Source organism: Balaenoptera borealis (genome assembly GCF_965194805.1).
Source record: "Balaenoptera borealis genome assembly, chromosome: 10".
Lineage (NCBI taxonomy): Eukaryota > Metazoa > Chordata > Mammalia > Artiodactyla > Balaenopteridae > Balaenoptera > Balaenoptera borealis.
Genome location: NC_138874.1, coordinates 94,845,948 through 94,864,295, shown reverse-complemented (window position 1 = coordinate 94,864,295; position 18,348 = coordinate 94,845,948). Strand labels below are relative to the sequence as shown.

At 41.6% G+C, this 18,348-nt stretch overlaps 1 protein-coding gene across 4 annotated transcripts in view; it reads right to left on the bottom strand.

Moving 5' to 3' along the window:
- The window catches only part of SORCS3 (sortilin related VPS10 domain containing receptor 3), a 584,946-nt gene that overhangs the window by 50,635 nt on the left and 515,963 nt on the right, over positions 1 to 18,348 (bottom strand). The gene's annotated exons all lie outside the window — the stretch shown is intronic.

Here is an 18,348-nt window from a genome sequence, read left to right as displayed (position 1 = left end):
AAAATCAGTCGTCTCATAAAAGGAAATCATATTTATGTATAGCAAAGAAGCACACTTTCTGCGCGACTTAGATAATCAATACTGACCTTTTCAAAGTCCAGCAGTTGATAGCCCTATAAACATGAATGATCAATCATTTCTAGAAAAATAGAAAAAAAGACTGATCATCCATACTCCACTCAGGTGGCATGTCTTTTAATTACAATGCAAGGCATCTATCAGAGTGATGTAAAGGGGAGACCAATCATGCCGGGAACCAAAACCCTCTGAAGTCTTTCAAGGAACCGGATGGCTTCCATTCCAGCAAGAATTAATCATGCTCACAGCCCTGGATTCTCCTCTTCCCAAGTTCAAATATCCTCATAGTGACACCTAAGAGACTAACTCTCCTCAAGGGACATTTCCTTCTGCTATCTGAAAGATGAGGATGCTTTGGGAGGGATGGAGCTAATTAAAATTGTGAAATGGAGAAAGAATTGTTTTATAGATCACACAACTTAGAATACACCTTAGGAAATGATTTTTAATCTTCTATCATTTGCTCATTAAATAAAGCTTTTTAGAGCTTTGTCTGAAAAATAAAAAAGATTAAACAGATTTGAGGGAGTGACCGTGGGTGTCTCCTTTAGTAAAATCGTATGATCTTTGCATGAATCTTACCTCAGCCCTGAGTAGTAGGAGCCAAGAGGCTAGCATACCCTGGACCGTGTGGCCAGTACTGCGTGGGGTACCTGCCCTGATGTTCTCTCCGTTCTATTGCATTCTTGCTATATTCATTGGTCTCCAAATCCAATACATCCATGCCAGGTCTACACTAAGGTATTTCTACCATTTAGTTATGATTCAGTTCACGGAAAGGTCATGAGTCAGTCAACTTTTAATCTTTAACAAAACAGTTATCTCATAAAAAGTTTCTATTTGTTTTAAGAGAGGAGAATAAGGTTAAAAGCTCATCAAGAAAAAACAAACAGTGGGAGAAACCTTGATAAATGTCTTCTTCCCTCTCTATCCAGCCTATCCAAATCCTCTCACATTCGAATGCTACCTCCTCTAGAAAGTCTTCCCTGATTGGAGTACTCTGAGTAGCAGGATATTAGTGATGCTAAACAAAAAACAAAACACTCTACCTACTCCAAACAGTTTACAGTTATTTTATAGATCACAAAATACATCATGTCAGATGAATCTCATTCCTTTCTATGAAAGGATTACTAAGCATACAGAAGAAGGAAATATGAGGCACATGATTTACCCAGATATCAACAAGGCATCTGATGGTCTGCTGTAGCAGTCTTGAAGAAAAGATGAAAAAACATGAGCCAGGTGCTAGTAAAATTATGTGGCTGAACAGTACCTAATTAAGGCATTAAAATCAACCAGGAGGGAGGGGGTGAGTAGTCAGCTGCAAGGTTACCTGCTGTCTGCTCTTTCTTGTTCATCATTTTTATTAATGACTTGATGACATGAAAATAATGGTCATCATTGGAAGTTGCATTTTCTGATGACACAAAGCTGGAAGAAACAGTCAATATGCTTGACGGCAGAATCAGGACCCAAAAAGGTCTTGACAGACTGAAGAGACAGGCTGAATTTAATAATATATGACATAACAGCGGAAAATATCAGGCCCCTCCCTGGCAACTACATAAGCATTGGATAAAAGAAATGGGGCTTGGTGCAGCTCAGGATACATAATAATAATGATGATGATAATGATAATGATGCAGCTTAAGAATTTTCGTATACAATGTAATTAATATAAGTAAACACTTCAGAGAGACCAGAAATACTTAAGGTAATCTTAGAATGCATTAATGAATGCAGAATTTTGTATATTCTCTAGAACAAAAGAGACAATATCCTGGTCTGCTTTACATTAACTACATAACAAAGGAGAATTGTACTTAGTGTTGGATGTCACCATTCAAGAAGGATATACGTGAGTAGTACATGTAGGGGCTTTGGCGGTGTTAGCGGAGTTTGAATCTCCTGAAATTTGAAATAAAAATATGTATTTACTGGCCTGTGTGTATTTATCTATGGAGACATTACATATCTTTTTATCAGATTTTCAAAAGGGTTCACAGTTCCCAAAGTTTAAGGACCACTGAAAAAGAGAGGGATTCAGATGATGTACTGGATGAAATAGTGGCTCCCCGAAGAGACATGACCATGTTCTATTCCCTGTAACCTGTGAATGGGACCTTATTTGGAAAAAGGTCTTTGCAGTGTGAGTTAAGGATCTGAAGATAAAATCATCCTGGCCCTAAGTCCAATGAAAAGTATCCTTATAAGAGATACAAAGAAGAGAGACATACAGAGAGGAGAAGGCTATGTGAAGACAGAGGCAAAGACGAGTCATGCAGATACAAGCCAAGGAACACCTGGAGCCATCAGAAGATGGAACAAGCATGGAACGAATTCTCCTTTAGTGCACTAGAGGGAGCGCGGTCCTGCTGCCACCTTGACCTTGGACTCTGGCCTCTAGAACTATGAGAGCATAAATTTCTGTTTTTTCAGCCACCCAGTTTGTGGTAATTTGTTACAGGAGGCACAAGAAATAATACAAATGGCGATATGATTTGAGACCACTGTTCATCTACCAATCCAAGGAGTGGTATAAAAACTATGGCTGGTTAACCTGGGGATGACTTAGGAAGGGGCAGTGGAGGGAAGAACAATAAATAAATGGGCACTTTAGGGAGATCTCTTGAGTATTAAAAAATAACAAAAAATAAAAATGTAAAGGTTTATAAAATGTGAGAGATCTTTCTAATAGACAAAGTTGCCCACACAGGAAAGGAATGGCTCAGGAGTTAGTAAGCAGAGAACTTCAAGCTCAGGCTTAACCATTTCCCAGGGCTGATGTTGAGGAGGATGCTGGCATCATCCAAGTACATGTGGCCTAACTGACCCTGAGCCTCTAAGGATGTCCATGTTGTTGGCCTTCCCGGCTTTTAGGGACATCTGTTTCTGATCTGAGGGCTCATTTCAGAACTGAACATAAAACAGAGGCTCATTCAGAACTTGTGGACTAACTTAGCTTCTTCTCTTCTCCAGTTCCCGTAGGTGCATTCCTTTCACCAGTATTTCTTTGGCTTCTAACCCAAATTTCCTTACACCATGTTTTCCAGGTCCTTCCCCGAACTGTAAATTGATACACTGATATTTCCACTCAGGGGTTGGCTAGTATGCTCTCCCACGGGGTCATTTTCCTGTGCCAGATGCAAATTTTTAAACATTTAATGTTAGGATTATGAGCTTTGTTCATTTTCTCACTGGATCCCAACTAAAATTAGTAGGGTAAAACCCCTTAGTAACTTTCAGACATTGATGTACTCCCTCTCTCCATCCACTATCAGTTCATGGTGGGCCCCCTCCTATGGGGCATAAGTGACTCTGATGCAGGGTCTCTCTTTTGCAAAGATCTGGCCTCCCTAATTCTGTTCAATACTGGATTCATTCACTGCTCTTCTGATTGGAGCTCATGGAAGATGAAGAAATGACAGAAACACAGCAAACTAAGTCAGAGATAAAATAAGGACTAACTTAATTTCAAGCATTTCTCATCCCCTTTCATAACTACTCTTAGAACAGATGTTAAAATTCACAACAGGATCTGCAGAAGTGAGAACCCGGCAGAGAAGTCAGTGGGATTAGAAACCACGTCTATCACTTTGAGGTGATAAACACTGACTAGATGAACTTGGTCCTGGATTGGAGAAAGAGAAAACCTAGACTGCTTCTAAATAATAATAGAAGAAATCAACTTCCCCGATAAAAGCCTCTCATCTCCTGGAAATGTTCCTCTAAGTTTATCACCAGTAAAGCAGGGGCAGCATATTCGTCCCACTTGTGGTAACTTTTTGGGAAACAAAGTGATTCATAAACGAATTGAATACACAAACTCAAGAGATGGCTAGCGTGGAGGAACCAAAGATGTGGAACATCTCCAAAAGGATAATGTAATTCCCAAAACAGGTACTACTTCTTTTAGAAAGTCTTCTGTGACTGTTCCAATAATACTGAGCTCTCGTTCCTCAGAAACTCAAATGGTCCCGTTATCTCTAGACTAGAGGATCTCCACTGTCCGCATCAGAATCAACTAGAGAGCTTGTTAAATATAGATTGTCCCACACCCAGACTTTCTAATTAGTAGTGTTGGGTGCCTGATTATTGCATATCTAATAACTCCCCAGGTGATGCTGATGTTGTTGTCTCCAGGACCACCTGTTAAGAAACACTGTTCTAGACCGCTTATGCAGAATTTAATTTTCTTGTATTTTTGGTCAAATTTGTAGCAACCAATTAGAAAGCTTTGTAAGGCTGGGAATGTTCTTATACTTCTTTGGACCACATAAAGCCTTTCAACAATAGTTGCTTGACAAAGAATGGCTGATTATTGGGTACCAAGGGAACAAGGCAATTTGAGAGGGTGGCTTCATTTTCAAGTCTTTGGCAAAAAAGCTAATTTCTAGCGTGTTCAAATTCACTGTCATCCACAGTCCCACTTCCTTGCAATTACCAAGATAAACTATTTTGACCTCCTTCTTCAGAAATGTATTCCCAGTCCCCCTTCTTAACTCAAAGCATATTTTCATCAACATAATCAAAACCCCAAAATAATATATGTGAAAATCTTGAAAACTCCCAATTGACAATAAATATTCATTACCATCACCATCATTCTCATTGCTGGGACCCCCACAGACTCATACCCAAGGCCCTGCTCATCAAGAGGTTTCGATAGGGTTGGCTCAAAATTCCTTTTGCAAGGTAAATACTAACCTAAAATGCAGGGGCTTTGTCTTTTGTGTGTGTGTGTGTGTGACATCTTCTATACAGCCTTGCAGAAAGTAGATACCTCATACATAAATACAGATGACTGTCTGGAAACAGGTAGTCTACCCTTTAGTTCCCGTGAAGAAGTTACTCCCCACCACAGAACAAAATAAATGAATTCTCAGAGCCATTTTTCACAATATGGATTTTCAGGAAAAATCTATTAAAATTTATTACTTCTGTTTTTCTTTTTCTTTTTACCTTGTCACCTGGATTTTTTTTTTCATGAGAGTTTTTGGCTCCACTCAAGATTTGCCTTCTTCTTGGGCTTTACAAACCTGAGACCATCTCTCTCTTTCTATTAATCTCCTCTGTTGCTATCTGTCTGCACTGCTAATGTGACTCTGGTTACAGAGTGTCCTCTTGTGTGGTTGTTTAACTTTGAACATACAGGTGGTCTGGGCATGGTGGCAAAAGTAGTAGGCAAGGAAATAGAAGACTTGTCTTTTCCTAGTCCTTGTCAGCCACTAAATTAGCTAGGTGACCTTGAGCAAATCACTTCATCTCTCAAGCTTTCAGCTTCCTCACAGAAGATCATTTTTAATCAGTGACACGTATACTGAAAGGATGGGATGCAAAAATAGTCTAGGTGGAACATGGCTCCTTAAAGACGATTTCCAAGAGTTTATGTTCTTTCAATCCCTATGTCTACCTCCAGGTAGATAAGCTATCTGTCTCCTGGTGACGCCATACACAAAGGATTTATCAATTAGAGTCATTCAGCTTTGTCTCCACCGGCACTTCTTTCATATAACAGATGCTCAATAAATAGTTCTGGGTTGATTAATGGGTAGAATTAATCTATCAAAACCATCCACTTCTTCCAAAATTGGGGTAATAGCTTTATCTACTCTTATTTCTGGGCCAAAGATCATGGTTGAGTTGTGTGCCCTTTGAGGTTTAGGAGGACTAAAACAATCTCAGGAAAAATAGCAGCAGTTTCTCTACCCCTTGTTATCACGGTCTGTGCTAGGATTTCCACAAACAACCGTGATTTGCTGGGATCCTAAATAACACACCTTCTCTAATCCACCATCCAGACCTGAGGAAACCTTGTGCGGAGGGAAGTGATTAATTTGAGGGATGGAGGTGGTTTACAAAAATAAAAAGACTTCATTAGAATTCCATCCACACAGAGGGATAGCTACTCATTAATTAAATGATTTCAAAGGGTATCTTGGTATATAATTGCTATAATTTAGGTGGAAACAATGCCACACTAAATGTAATTAGAGGAGCAGGCTATGTAAAGGCTCGTCTTTACAGGAGAGCAACTCTGGGTTACCTGATTCTCCCCTGCATAGTAACCTGGTTCTTTTTTTGACCTCCAAATACACCAACTTTTATATACAGTTATAAAAGCTGTAAGAAGTTTCAAGGAGACAGTGGTTGACCACAATCTTTCCGAGAGGAAAATAACAAGAATTCATCACTAGGAAACCACTGGAAATATGCAAAATATATAATCAACAGTGCGTGGGGAGTTAGATTAGCAGGATGTCACTGCAGACTGACCTTTGAGGGAACATCTGGTGGAACTCCACTAGGATAATACTGTGTTGTCATCAAGCTGCCCCAGGCCCTCCCCCTTCCTTTATCCTCCTCAGTCACTCCAGCACCAGCACCCTGAGCTCCTGTAACCCCCACCTCTCCCATCTCTGTCTGCCTGAAGAAAACCTTAAGAAAGAGAACAAGGCCAAAGCTGACTCTGCCAGTTTCTTCCTGACTTTCCTCTTTCTGTTACTGCCTCAACTGAATTCTCAGACATCAGGCTAGAAACCTCTGCATTAGCAGAGGCTCAGCCCTCAGTATGTTTTCTCTCTTAACCTCTAGCCTGACATTCAATCCTTTTCTTACACTTCTACAAAATCTCTCAGATTCACCAACTCCACTTGTATCCCATTCTTATGCCCTGATACTAATAATGGCCACCACTGACGGTCACCATTGACAGCATGCTTGTCAGGTGCCAGAGACTCTGCTGAATGTTCCCTGGCTATTATTACCCCGAATCCTCCACACAAGGCCTGAGAATCTTAGGTATAGCCTTTTCAGATGAGGAAACTGAGGCCCTAGGGCCGTGTTCAAGGTCAAGATTGAGCTAGGCTTCAAGTTGACATTCATGTGAGGCCAAAGCTCTTACTGGCTGCTCTTCCTCCGTCTGAAGACTGTATTCCAGGCTCTCAGTACCTCTTGCCCCCTCACTCATTTACACCCTACATCCATCTTCATGAAACCTATCCTCCACCTGTTTCCAGACAGTTGTCTTAAAACATTATTCCAATGACACCACATCTACACTCAGAAATTATGGCTATAGAATAGGGACCACGTTCCTAGAACTAGCATTCCATCTCATCCCATTCCATCATATTCCTTTCCAAACTTTTCTTCCTTCTCCCCTATCTGTTCTTGCCAAACTGGTCTATTTCCCTTTCTACAAATGCTTAGTCTACATAGATAGTTGTGTTTGTGTGCACGCACACACGTGCTGATGATAATAGCTGTGGAACATTTAGCAGAGTCCCTAGCATACACACACACACACACACACACACCCCACACACATACTCCTGATTTCACACCTTATTTTTGCCATGTTTTTCACTAGAAACATCCTCCTTCAGTCTCTCCTGTCCTAAAACCTACCCAAGCCCCGACTTAAATGCCATCTCCTCTCAGAAGTGTTCCTGAGGTATTCAAAGTCCAAGTGATCTCTCTTCTAGACTTCCTGTGTGAGCACATGGTAATCTTCTCCCAAGGAGCAGAGGCCTTCCTCAGTTTCCCTAACCCTTTGTCTCAGTAACACCATATCCTCCCTGTCTTCCTCTTACTTCTCCAAGTGTACTTCTCCCCCCACTCCTCCTCTTCACATCTCTGTTGGTAACTTAAGCCTTCTTCTTATCTGTCCCTACACTTGACATTGGTTCTTCATATGTGGCTCAATAGGTCCCCTAATATCCTTCTATGACATTCATCTCTTCAGCTTTAATTTCTATGCAGAAAACTCCCAAGGTACCTACTCTTGTTCCTAACCTCTTACAAGATTTAGTCACGAATATCATGCTAAGAACTTTGAATTTGATACAAGAGCCTCCCTATCTACCTTTGCAGCATTATCTCCTGCTACTTCACAGTGTTACTTGTGCTCAGACAGAATTCCCTTTTGTTCCACTAAAAGAAGCATGATTTCCTAGCGCTTGCTTTTCCTCTGCCAGGGACGCCTGTCCCAACATCTGATCTTGTCCAACTCCCACCCATTCTGCAAGTCTGAAGTCAAATAATATGCAGTAATTCTTGGAAGGGGGGAAAGGAGAAGGAAATCTTTTCAAATCTAAGTATTTTGTAGTGACCATTTTGATTTCTCTTTTAAAGAACAAAACTAAGCAGATGAGGTGGGGTTTTTTAAATTTATTTTTCTTATCATTTTAAAATTTTGATTGAACAGAGAGAATATAATCTCAATGGTATCAGCTCTTTGGAATTAGTCCAGCCTTTGTATGTGGCCCAGCATGTAGTCAATTTAAAAAATACATTAAATGTTTTTTTTAGAAAACATATTCTCTATTTGTTGTGTGGAGGGTTGCATATAGTTCTCTTAAATCGAGCTTGCAATAGTGTCATTCATATCCAAAACCACACTAACTTTTGGACTGCTTGGTCTGTTGGTTTCTATGTGAAGTTTATTAAACTATCCCCCTACAATATTTCAAATCTTCCAATTCTCCTTGAGTTTTTGTAGGTTTTTGTATTATGCAATCATTGCACTATGCAGGTTTTGAGATTTTTCTATCTTCTTGATGGATTATTCTTCTGGGTTTTAATTTAAATGCTAACTTTTCTATTATGCGCTCTGTGATCTTTCTTCCTTCTCCACTCCTTTCCTTCTTCGGAAGGAAAAATGATCTCTTTCCTCTGAATTTTTGTAGCATTTTTTTCCTATGTTTTGAGTGTCACCCTTAGCACAGTGAAAGGTTACACAGTAAACAGTTCTTGGAGCCAGGAGTCCAATTTAGGCAGCTGCTGCTAATGTTATAACAGTTATCAGCACCGCTTTCAACAAGGCTCTCATATCCCTTTTTAAGCATTTTGTGACTCATTAGCAATCACTTGACTGCACAGTTTGGCACAGAGGTATGGGCACGGGTGGGGGGATCTCTTAGGCTGCTTGCATAAAAGGCAGAAAACACCATGAAATATATAAAACTGAAAGCACAGCTGGAAGAAGTAAGAAAAGAGAAATAGGCAGAGAAGATGTTACCTAGAGAGCTCCAATTATGGCCCAATTTGTCTCAAGGTCTAAAGCACTTACTATGTGGAGAATTATGTACTTGAACCTGAACTATGGCAATCTTCATTGGTTTGGCCTCTAGCTGGGAGTTCCTGGGCATGGAAAAGAGCAAACAGAACTATAAAGTCTTAGTACTCAAGACTAAGGGTCCTTGGGGATAAACCTTTGGCCCAACCCCTTCACCTGCTAGCTGGAGAAATCAAGCCCCAAGTAAAGTAGTGGTCTGCTCAGGAACACAAAGGACTAGAACCCAAGTCACCTGAACCCCAATTTTTTCACCAACACTGACTGCTTTTCATGGGGATACCTTTGCGGCTTGCAGGTTGAGTCATGGTGCGCCATATGTGACAATAGTACCATGAGTAATTGCTGGAAGAACATGATCACATCCAGGGTTACGGTTAACCAGGAAAGGCTTCAGACAAGACCCACTTTCCACATTTTGCTGGCTTTTCCTTAAGGCTCCTGTGTCTAAAGAGAGCTCTGGGTTTTCCAAGCTCTAGCCTGCAACTCTGGAACTATAAATGTGTGCTACTAGGTTCTTCTAAGAGAGGATTTTCTTTGATGTGCTAAGATCTGTCATTCCTCTGCACAGTCTAATGGGCCGAATGAGTCATCAGAATGACACAGACAATGATGTATTCTGGGTTCTAGGGAAATGAGCTGCCCTCCAGAGACAGCTTAGCTGCTCTCATCAAGCCCCTAAGGTGGGTAAAGGTCAGAGATACTAGGGTGACGGAATCTAAATTGGACTTCATGGATGGCCAGCAGGATGGAGGGCAAGCACAGATCTTCAGTTCACAAATGAGGGGGATATCCCTCTGGGTACCAGGGAAGAGGGAGTCTCCCATTGGTCCAGGTGTTGCCTCCACACTGACATGTAGATAAACGTGCCCCAAATCAAAGGCTCTGCAATGACCCAGACTGGCTACTTGCAATTTCCCCTATTGACACATTGGATTTATTTCTCTTTCTTCTAAGTAAACAATTAAACCAGCTATGGGTTCTGGTGAGTCACACACCATCTTCTCTGCCACCTCCGTCCAGGACTCAGAATTAGCCATTGCTAGGAAACCGCAAATCCCAACTCAGTCCTTTTACTCCGCCTCAACTCCTTTCACTGGCTGGATGTTATTAATTTAAGAACAAATTATTAGAAACCTGGAAAACAGTTCTGAAATACCTGCAGATTTATGATGAAGTCATTTCACAAAAGGTCACAGGCAACCCTGATATAATTAAATCTTTCATTAATTTTTAAAATACGCAATAACTTACAAATGCAGCATAAATTAACCAGATGACCTTGAAAAGATTATTTAGAGCACTGCTTCATCAGAAGCCACTATCTAGCAATTTCCTGAATTTTTATTTTATGAGTGGGATTTGTCTTTTTCCATTCTTGTCTTTGATTGGGTTCTAGTAGCCTGCTTATTTGAAATGATTTAGTATTAATTTATTCAGAGCATTAGTCAGCACTGGGGAGTGATGGTGGGTAGTTATGACTCTCCCTTCCTCTAGGTCATGACTTCAAAGGTAGAGTAAGTGTGACTCACACAATCATCTACACATACCTAAATGCAGCCTCTACTCTTTTATCTGGAAGCTGCTTTTTATTTCATGAGTAAATTTTGATAAATGATTTCCCTCTTCTCATTATAAAAAGAATGCATTCTCATAAAAAAACTGAAAACTTTAAATATCTATAGCTGAGAAAATAAAAACCCCACTGGAGGTAATCACTTTTAATATTTTGTGATATTCCCTTCCATTCACTGACAGTGTTCTTCTTTCTCAGACTAAGAGATAAGCAGAAATCAGAATCCACAGCCAGAGTTTAAATTTTTGGAAGTTAGAGGTAACCCTGAAATCTTTCTCGCCCTGTCTCTCTCTCTCTCACAAACACACACACACACACACCACTACCACCACCACCATTAAAACTCAATTGGATTATGGAAAAATATTCCATAAATATTAGGGCTGAAATAAACCTCATACAAAACTGACCTTTCTTCTGTCGGGTACAGAAGAGGCTGTAGAACACAGCAACTTCCCATCAGCAGGGACCTTGGCTATCCTGTTTATGTCTTAGCCCAGCTCCTGGAGCTCTTAGAACAGTGCCTAACTTGTAGTGGGCACTCAATACACATTGTTGAATAAAGAAATGATCAATGTTCTTGCAATAGCAACTTGACACATGTGGATTCCTGAGTCCTCCTTTAAGTGTTCCTACGGAGTTCAGCTCTCTGAAAGGCCTAGGCTCCCTCACGCCTCCTTTGCCTCCATAGGCCCTTCCTCTCTGCATGCAAGGAGGGAGCTGCTGAGGAGCGATTTCATATCCAAGCAGAAAGAGCAGCGTCCTGGAAAGGCCAGGCTTCGAGGCCAGCAGTTGCTGGTCTCCAGAAATTCAGGCCACATCCTTGGCTTTCGGTGTGCATCTATGCCACCTGACTGTTTTCCCATCAGGGTGTAGAAGGGATTAGTAGTAAAGGAGGTCAGCGGCTGCAGGGGAATTGCATTGAGTGAGAGTGAGACATGAACTAGACCTTAATAGAAATAGGCAGGGAATCAACAGCCAGGAATCCTGCACGCAGAGCCTGTGTTAGTTACAAGATATGATGTTGGGTGAGATGGTGAAAAGAGGCAGGGATTAAAAGGTTTGAAAATAAGTACCAGGAGAGAAGAAGGCAAGATTGAGAAAGAGACTAAAAGGCATTGGACCCGAAGAGGCAAAAGAAAGAAAGCTGATTTTTAAATGCACTGAAAGAAATCATTCAATGTCCAAACAACTTTGACTCTTTTCTCAAAACTTAATAAGCTCCTTCAACGGGTTTGAAAGTTTAAAGTCCACAACAATGGCAGTGTGGTCTGTGAACCTGTGAAAGATGAGGCAGGAGTTGGGTGATGAAGGAGAACCTAAGAGATGGAAACAAGAGGGAGAAGATGGATGCTCAAGATGGGGTTTGAGAGAGGAGGAAATATCTGGGAGTCAAAAGAGCTGTAAGAGAGCAGGGGAAGGAGAGGCGCCGTTTTCCTCTGTCGCCATATTTCTCGGTCTCCTACTTTGTGTCAAATCCTGAACCAAGAGATAAAAAGAATCGGGAAAAAGATAAAATTCAGCCCCTTCTTTTAAATAGTTTTCAGTTCAGGCCAATAGTATTATTCACTCTCGATGTATCTGCTGAGCCCCAATTATGCACAGGCCTCCATGTTCAGGGCTGCAGAGGATGACAAATAAGACAGTTGCCAACCTCATGAATCTTTCAGACTAAAAAAGACCTCAACTGCAGAGATGACCAATATGTAAAACAGTTAGAACACAGTGCAAAAGTAAAGGTGACAATGCCATTTCACCATGACCCAGCAATTCCATTTTTAGGTATGCAGTTCTGAGAACTTCTGTGTATGCATTTGGAGGCATATACAAAGATTGGACAATACTGTTTGTAATAGTGCAAAACTGGAAACAGCCTAAATGTCCATCGACAGGAGAATGGAGAAATAAATTGTGCATATTCATGTCACGACATAATGCCACAGCATTATGTGTCTGGATCAGATGGATTTGTCCCAAGACAGATAATACTGAGTGACAGAAGCATGTAGAGGAATGACAGCATTTAGATAATTACACATTTAAAAACACACAAAGCAATACCACCTATACTTCTATGGATAATTAAATATGTATTAAAAGTTATCGACAGACATACTAGAAGGATATACATCAAATTCACATCAGTGGTTGATCTGTGTAGGGAGTGAGGGGAAAGGTTCTGAAAATGGGCAATACCAAGAAAACCAACTCTACCTGGAATGCCATGCTATTTATTTTAAAACTCTGAAACCCAAACGATGCCGTGTTAATATTTATTAACTCCAGGTTGTTGGCACATGGGTGCTCATAATACTATTTTTGTACTTGACTGTATTTTTAAAACTTTCAAAAAGAACTGTAAGAAAACAATATAGGTATGAAATTATGGGTGTAGAATCTATACTGTGAATCATAAATTCAAAATCTTACAGGAGCCAGGAGTGCAACTTAAATGAACAATGAGTAAGCTGATGCAGCTGGAGAAGTCATGCACATCAGATGAGAGGCGGGGGAAGAAATAGCACACACAGTGGAAACTGGGCAGGTGCCATGCAGCTCCAGCAGCCTGTAGGACTACGGGCATTTGGGCTCAGTGCTGCAAGATGTTTCTGCCTGCAAATTTTAGCTCCATTAAGAAAAGTGAAGGCCAAACTAAATATATCTGTGATCCAAATGCTGAAGCTTAAGATAGGAATTTAATGAAAGAAAATAAGCAAGAGCTGGAGGAATTGTGGAGGGCTTCCTGAAAGAGGTGAGACTTGTCTGTATGGTTAAAATAAGAAATGAGGAAGCTTCTTAACTACTTCACATGATTTGTCTATTCAATATAGTCAGCACTCCATATCTGCCAGTTCCACATCCACAAATTCAATCAACCGTGGAACAAAAACATTAAAAAAAAAATCCAGAAAGTTCCAAAAAGCAAAACTTGAATTTGGCACACACTGGCAACTATTTACATAGCTTTTACATTGTTAAGCATTATAAGTAATCTAGAGATGATTTAAAGTATTTGGAAGGATGTTCAAAGTTTATATACAAATACTATACAATTTTATATAAGGAACTTGAGCATCCATGAATTTTGGTATCCACAGGGGAGCAGGGCGTTTCCTGGAACCAATCCCCAGTGGATACCAAGGGACATCTATAAGACAGTGCAACTGAAGTAGTTTATGGATATGGATAAGTAGTACAGATAGTAGTTTGTGGAGAGTTTCTGAGTTTGTAGAAATTGTGTCAACAATTCAGATGGTATTTATAACACAGCCACAAAAGATTAAACTCCATGTACCCTCTTGTTCAGAGTCAACAAACTATAGCCAGTGGGACAAATCTGGCCCAAGGCCTGTTTTGGATGGCCTACAAGCTAACGATGGTTTTTACATTTTAAATGGTGGGGGAAGTGAATGAAGGAACATATTTTATACCATGTGAAAATTGTATGAAATTCACATTTCAGTGTCCGTAAGTGAAGTTTTATTGGAACACACTGATGTCCATTCATTACATGTGGTCTATGGCTGCTTTCACACCGGATCAGGAGAGGCAAGTAGCTGCAGCAAAGACCCTGTGGCCAGCAAAGTCTAAAAATCTTTACAGAGAGAGTCTGCTGACCCCTGCCCTGGTTGGCCAAAATTCTTCCCTGAAGGTGGCCCATTTCTTGATCATTAGACTCCGGAGACTGCAAACATCTCGAATGTCACTCAGTGGAGGTTATTTCACTTAATTCTCACATTCACATGAGGAACCCCAAGCTCAGAGGGAAGGTAAGACATCTAAGGTCACAGGGATACTAAGTGGCAGCCTGAGTGCTGTCCCTGGAGTGTGGACCTCCAAGATCTATGTTCTCAGCCGCCACCCCATCCCACCCAGCAACCCATGGGTCAAAATAAGCCTTTTCTTCCCAGCCTACTGCCAGCTGCCAGTACCTCCCCATATCATCCAAGCCCCCTACGTAGGCATGCATTCTGCTTCTGTGTTCCTTGGCACCAACTCAGCGGGCCTCTGAATGGATGGCAAGTCTGGTGACAACCTGAAGGACGTGAATCCAGCAGCCAGCCTGAGAGGCGATGATTTGCGAGTTCCACTGGATTTGCTGATTACTCGAATGACTTACTTTGGGCAAAGTAAAATCAGACTCTTCTAGCAAACAACAGAGAACTGAAAAACAGATCAATGCAAGCAGCACTGCTTCATTTCCAACGACTTGATCGGACGTAGTTACTAGAGGCTAAACAATGTATTTAAGCTCAGGGCTAGGTCTCTGTGTTGCTCCAGGGCTATATTTGAGAGCATGTTCGCTGCTAAGCATGAGGTCACGGTCTCTTAAGTAGAAAGAAGGTCTTCACTTTTTTTAAACCTCCGCAGCTTTGGGGTTTGTATAATTTTCTAGGCAAAATGTTCTCTCTCCCCCTTCACTTTGGCTATTAGTTCTGCTGGCAGAACAATGGATCAGAGATTTATGCCAATTAGAATTGGATTTATACAGGGACTCAGCGAGGCAATTGGCCCTAGAAAATTTGCTGAGAGCATCTCTGGCCCTTCTCATCTGTCACTCTCCCCTGCACAGGCCAGGCAAGTTCATATTCTTACTGCTCCATGTTTGCTCACACTGTTCCCCCACCTACAATACCTGTGCTCCTCCCTCTCTGCACAGACACAAAGCCCTACTTGGCTACTCTATTTTTAATCTCTTCTCTGATATCCATTGGCAACTACAATTTGTCCTACCCCCTTACCATTTACTTGTTTTGTAGCTCTTTCATGTGTTTGTCATATTTTTTCAGATAGATTGTGTTTGAATGGGTCTGCTGTGACTTCGTGTCTGGTAGCACAGTGGGTACCCATCAATACTTAGTGAATAACATCCCTGCCCCTCTTGCCCCAAACGCCACAGTCCTTTATTGAACAAACCTTGGAGAATTCTAGTATCTTTCTTCAAATTTCAGCTCTGAGCCTAAGGTTTGAAACTCACATTCCTTGCCCTCAGTTTTCCTCTTACTGAGTGTGCGAGCTGAGCCCCAGTGTCCTCCTCTGCCCAAGGACAATAATCCGATCTACCTGATGGGGTTATTGCAAAATGTCAATGAAATCAAGTTTGAGAGACAGCTCAGCAAGATACCTGACACAAAGGAAGGTATGGAGCAGACACAGGTTGGCTGCTGCTGACTCCTGCTAAGAAGTTATCTATTCTCTTCCAGGGAAGCTGCACCCCTCCTTTTGGGGATTTGTTTTCCCCCTGGGAGGCTGCCAGGTTCTCCCTGGCCCCCGTGAAAGATCAGCTAAATCACAACCAATTGGTTAAAACACTTCGTATCAAGAAAGAATTTCAAATGTGGCTTTGAGGCTGTAGGAAAGCAGTGTTTTTCCATCTGATGCCACATCTGAGCCAAGCCAAAAAGAGCTCTCCTTAAAGTGCTAATTTGGGGGCCAATAGTGGACCGAAGAGTCCCAAGTGCTCTAACAGCCACAGGCACCTTGTCAGCTGGAGAGCCACTGCCTGAGACAGCAATAGGCCCTCCGGCTTGTCAATTATCCAGCCCTGTTCTCAGCCTTAAGTAATAAGAACGGTCACATTTCACTGTGAATTAGACTAGACTAGATGGTTCCTCTGTCAAGGTTACCAGGGAGATGCTGAAATAATAACATTTGAAAAGACAGTGGAAAAAAGAGGAATAAAAGCAAGCAAATCCCATGCCTGCAAGCTGGGGACTATCTCTCCCACACAGATTCCCCTATAAAGCCACGGTGTTAGAAGTTTCCATGCTCCTGAGCTTTGGCCTCCGGGAGAACCGCACACTGGAGAGATTCTGTAGAAAGTGGAAGAAATAAGGAATCATTCCCAGGATGGTCCTCGTTCTCTAGCTGCCCTTCTGCGCCCACTGCCATTCCACCCCTGCTTCATCACCCCCTATACACATGTCTGCACACAGACACAGGCTGCTCTGATTCCTACCCAACTCCAGGTGCCCATAACTTGCAACTATTGGATTCTGATCAGAGCACTTCAGAATCTCTGGGGATCTATAAGCAACCCCCTAAAATGCTAGAGCCATGGGCCAGAGAAGTCACTATACTCACAATGGTGCTAAGATTATTGGGGACCATAAGAGTCATGTGTTAATTCATTCATTTCTTCATTCAATCACTTAATACATATATACGGTTAAATCCTCAGTGCTAGCACAAAACTGATGCACATGGCAGTCAAAAAACAAAATACACGAAGATCCTCCCTCATGGGAACTTAAAGTCAGTGTGTGTGTGTGCACGTGTGTGTTGTTTATGTGCAAACACATGTGTGTCTGTGTCTTAAGGTTAGATGAAGGGGGAGGGGAACCTACTAAACCAACTGCCATTTTCATTAATATTTATTGCCCAAAGTGTTGTGAAGGAAAAAATACATAGGGCTAAGGCCATATATAGAGTGAGGCCCCAACCCGGTCTGGTGGGCTAAAGGAGAGTGTGCCAGAAAACTGATACTTAGGCTGACACTTGAAAGACTTAATTAGAAGCTTGGTTGTTCAAGTCGGGAGGGCAAGCACATTCCAGATGGATACACAGACAAAGACCCTGGGGCAGAAAGGCACCAGTAGATCAGAGAAGGGTGGTCAGAGCATGGGGGCCAGAAATGAGGTCCCAGACATGGACTCAGTGTAGATATTTATAGACCATTCAATGAGTTTGGACTTCATCCTAAAGTCAATGGAAAGCCCTCCACGCATTTTGAGAAGAGGAGTGGTGTTTCCATATTTCCAATTTCAAGAACATCACTCTGGATGTAAGTCAAATTCCTAAACATAACCTAAGACCCTTCATAGGCTCAACCCCTTAACCCCAGTCATGCTCTCTCATGGTTCTTTCCTTTGCTTTGAAGTCATTCATTCTTTCAACCAATAACAAGTGATTTCTGACTACATGCCAACCCTCTTTTAGGCACTGAGGTTACAGTGCTCAACAAAACTGTTTAAAATGTGTGCTTTCTTTGAGCTTACATTCTATTACCTATTAATTGATTGTCCATTGGTGAATTGCTACTGAAACTTCCAGACTGACTCAGTTGTCGCATTTCATACATGTGAAGTTTTCACTTCCCTCTACTTGTATCCTGGTTATATAACTAGGGATTCTTGATGATTGTGTATCTCATTCCCCGCACCCCCCAACACACCAGACTGAGAGCTCCTTAAAGGTAGATATAATTGTATTCACCTCTTTGATATTCCTTAAGAGGGTCTAAAACATATCAGAAGCTCATGAAATGTTTCTGAATGAATGTGTAGTAGTCAGGGCTCTCTAGAGAAACAGAATGAAGAGGAGATAGAGATAGAGACAAAGAGAGAGAGAGAGAGAGAGAGAGAGAGAGAGAGAGAGAGAGAGAGACTGACTATATGGAATTGGTTCACACAATTATGGGGGCTGACATGTCCCAAGACCTGCAGGGTGAGTCAGCAAGCTGGAGATGCAGGAGGGCCAATGGTATAGTTCCAAGCTTGAGACCCAGGAAAAGTGGAAGTTTCAGTTGGAGTCAAAGGCAAGAAAAAGCCATGTCCCAGTTCAAATGCAGCCAGGCAAGAAGCATTCTCTCTTGCTCAGGGAAGAGTTAGCCTTT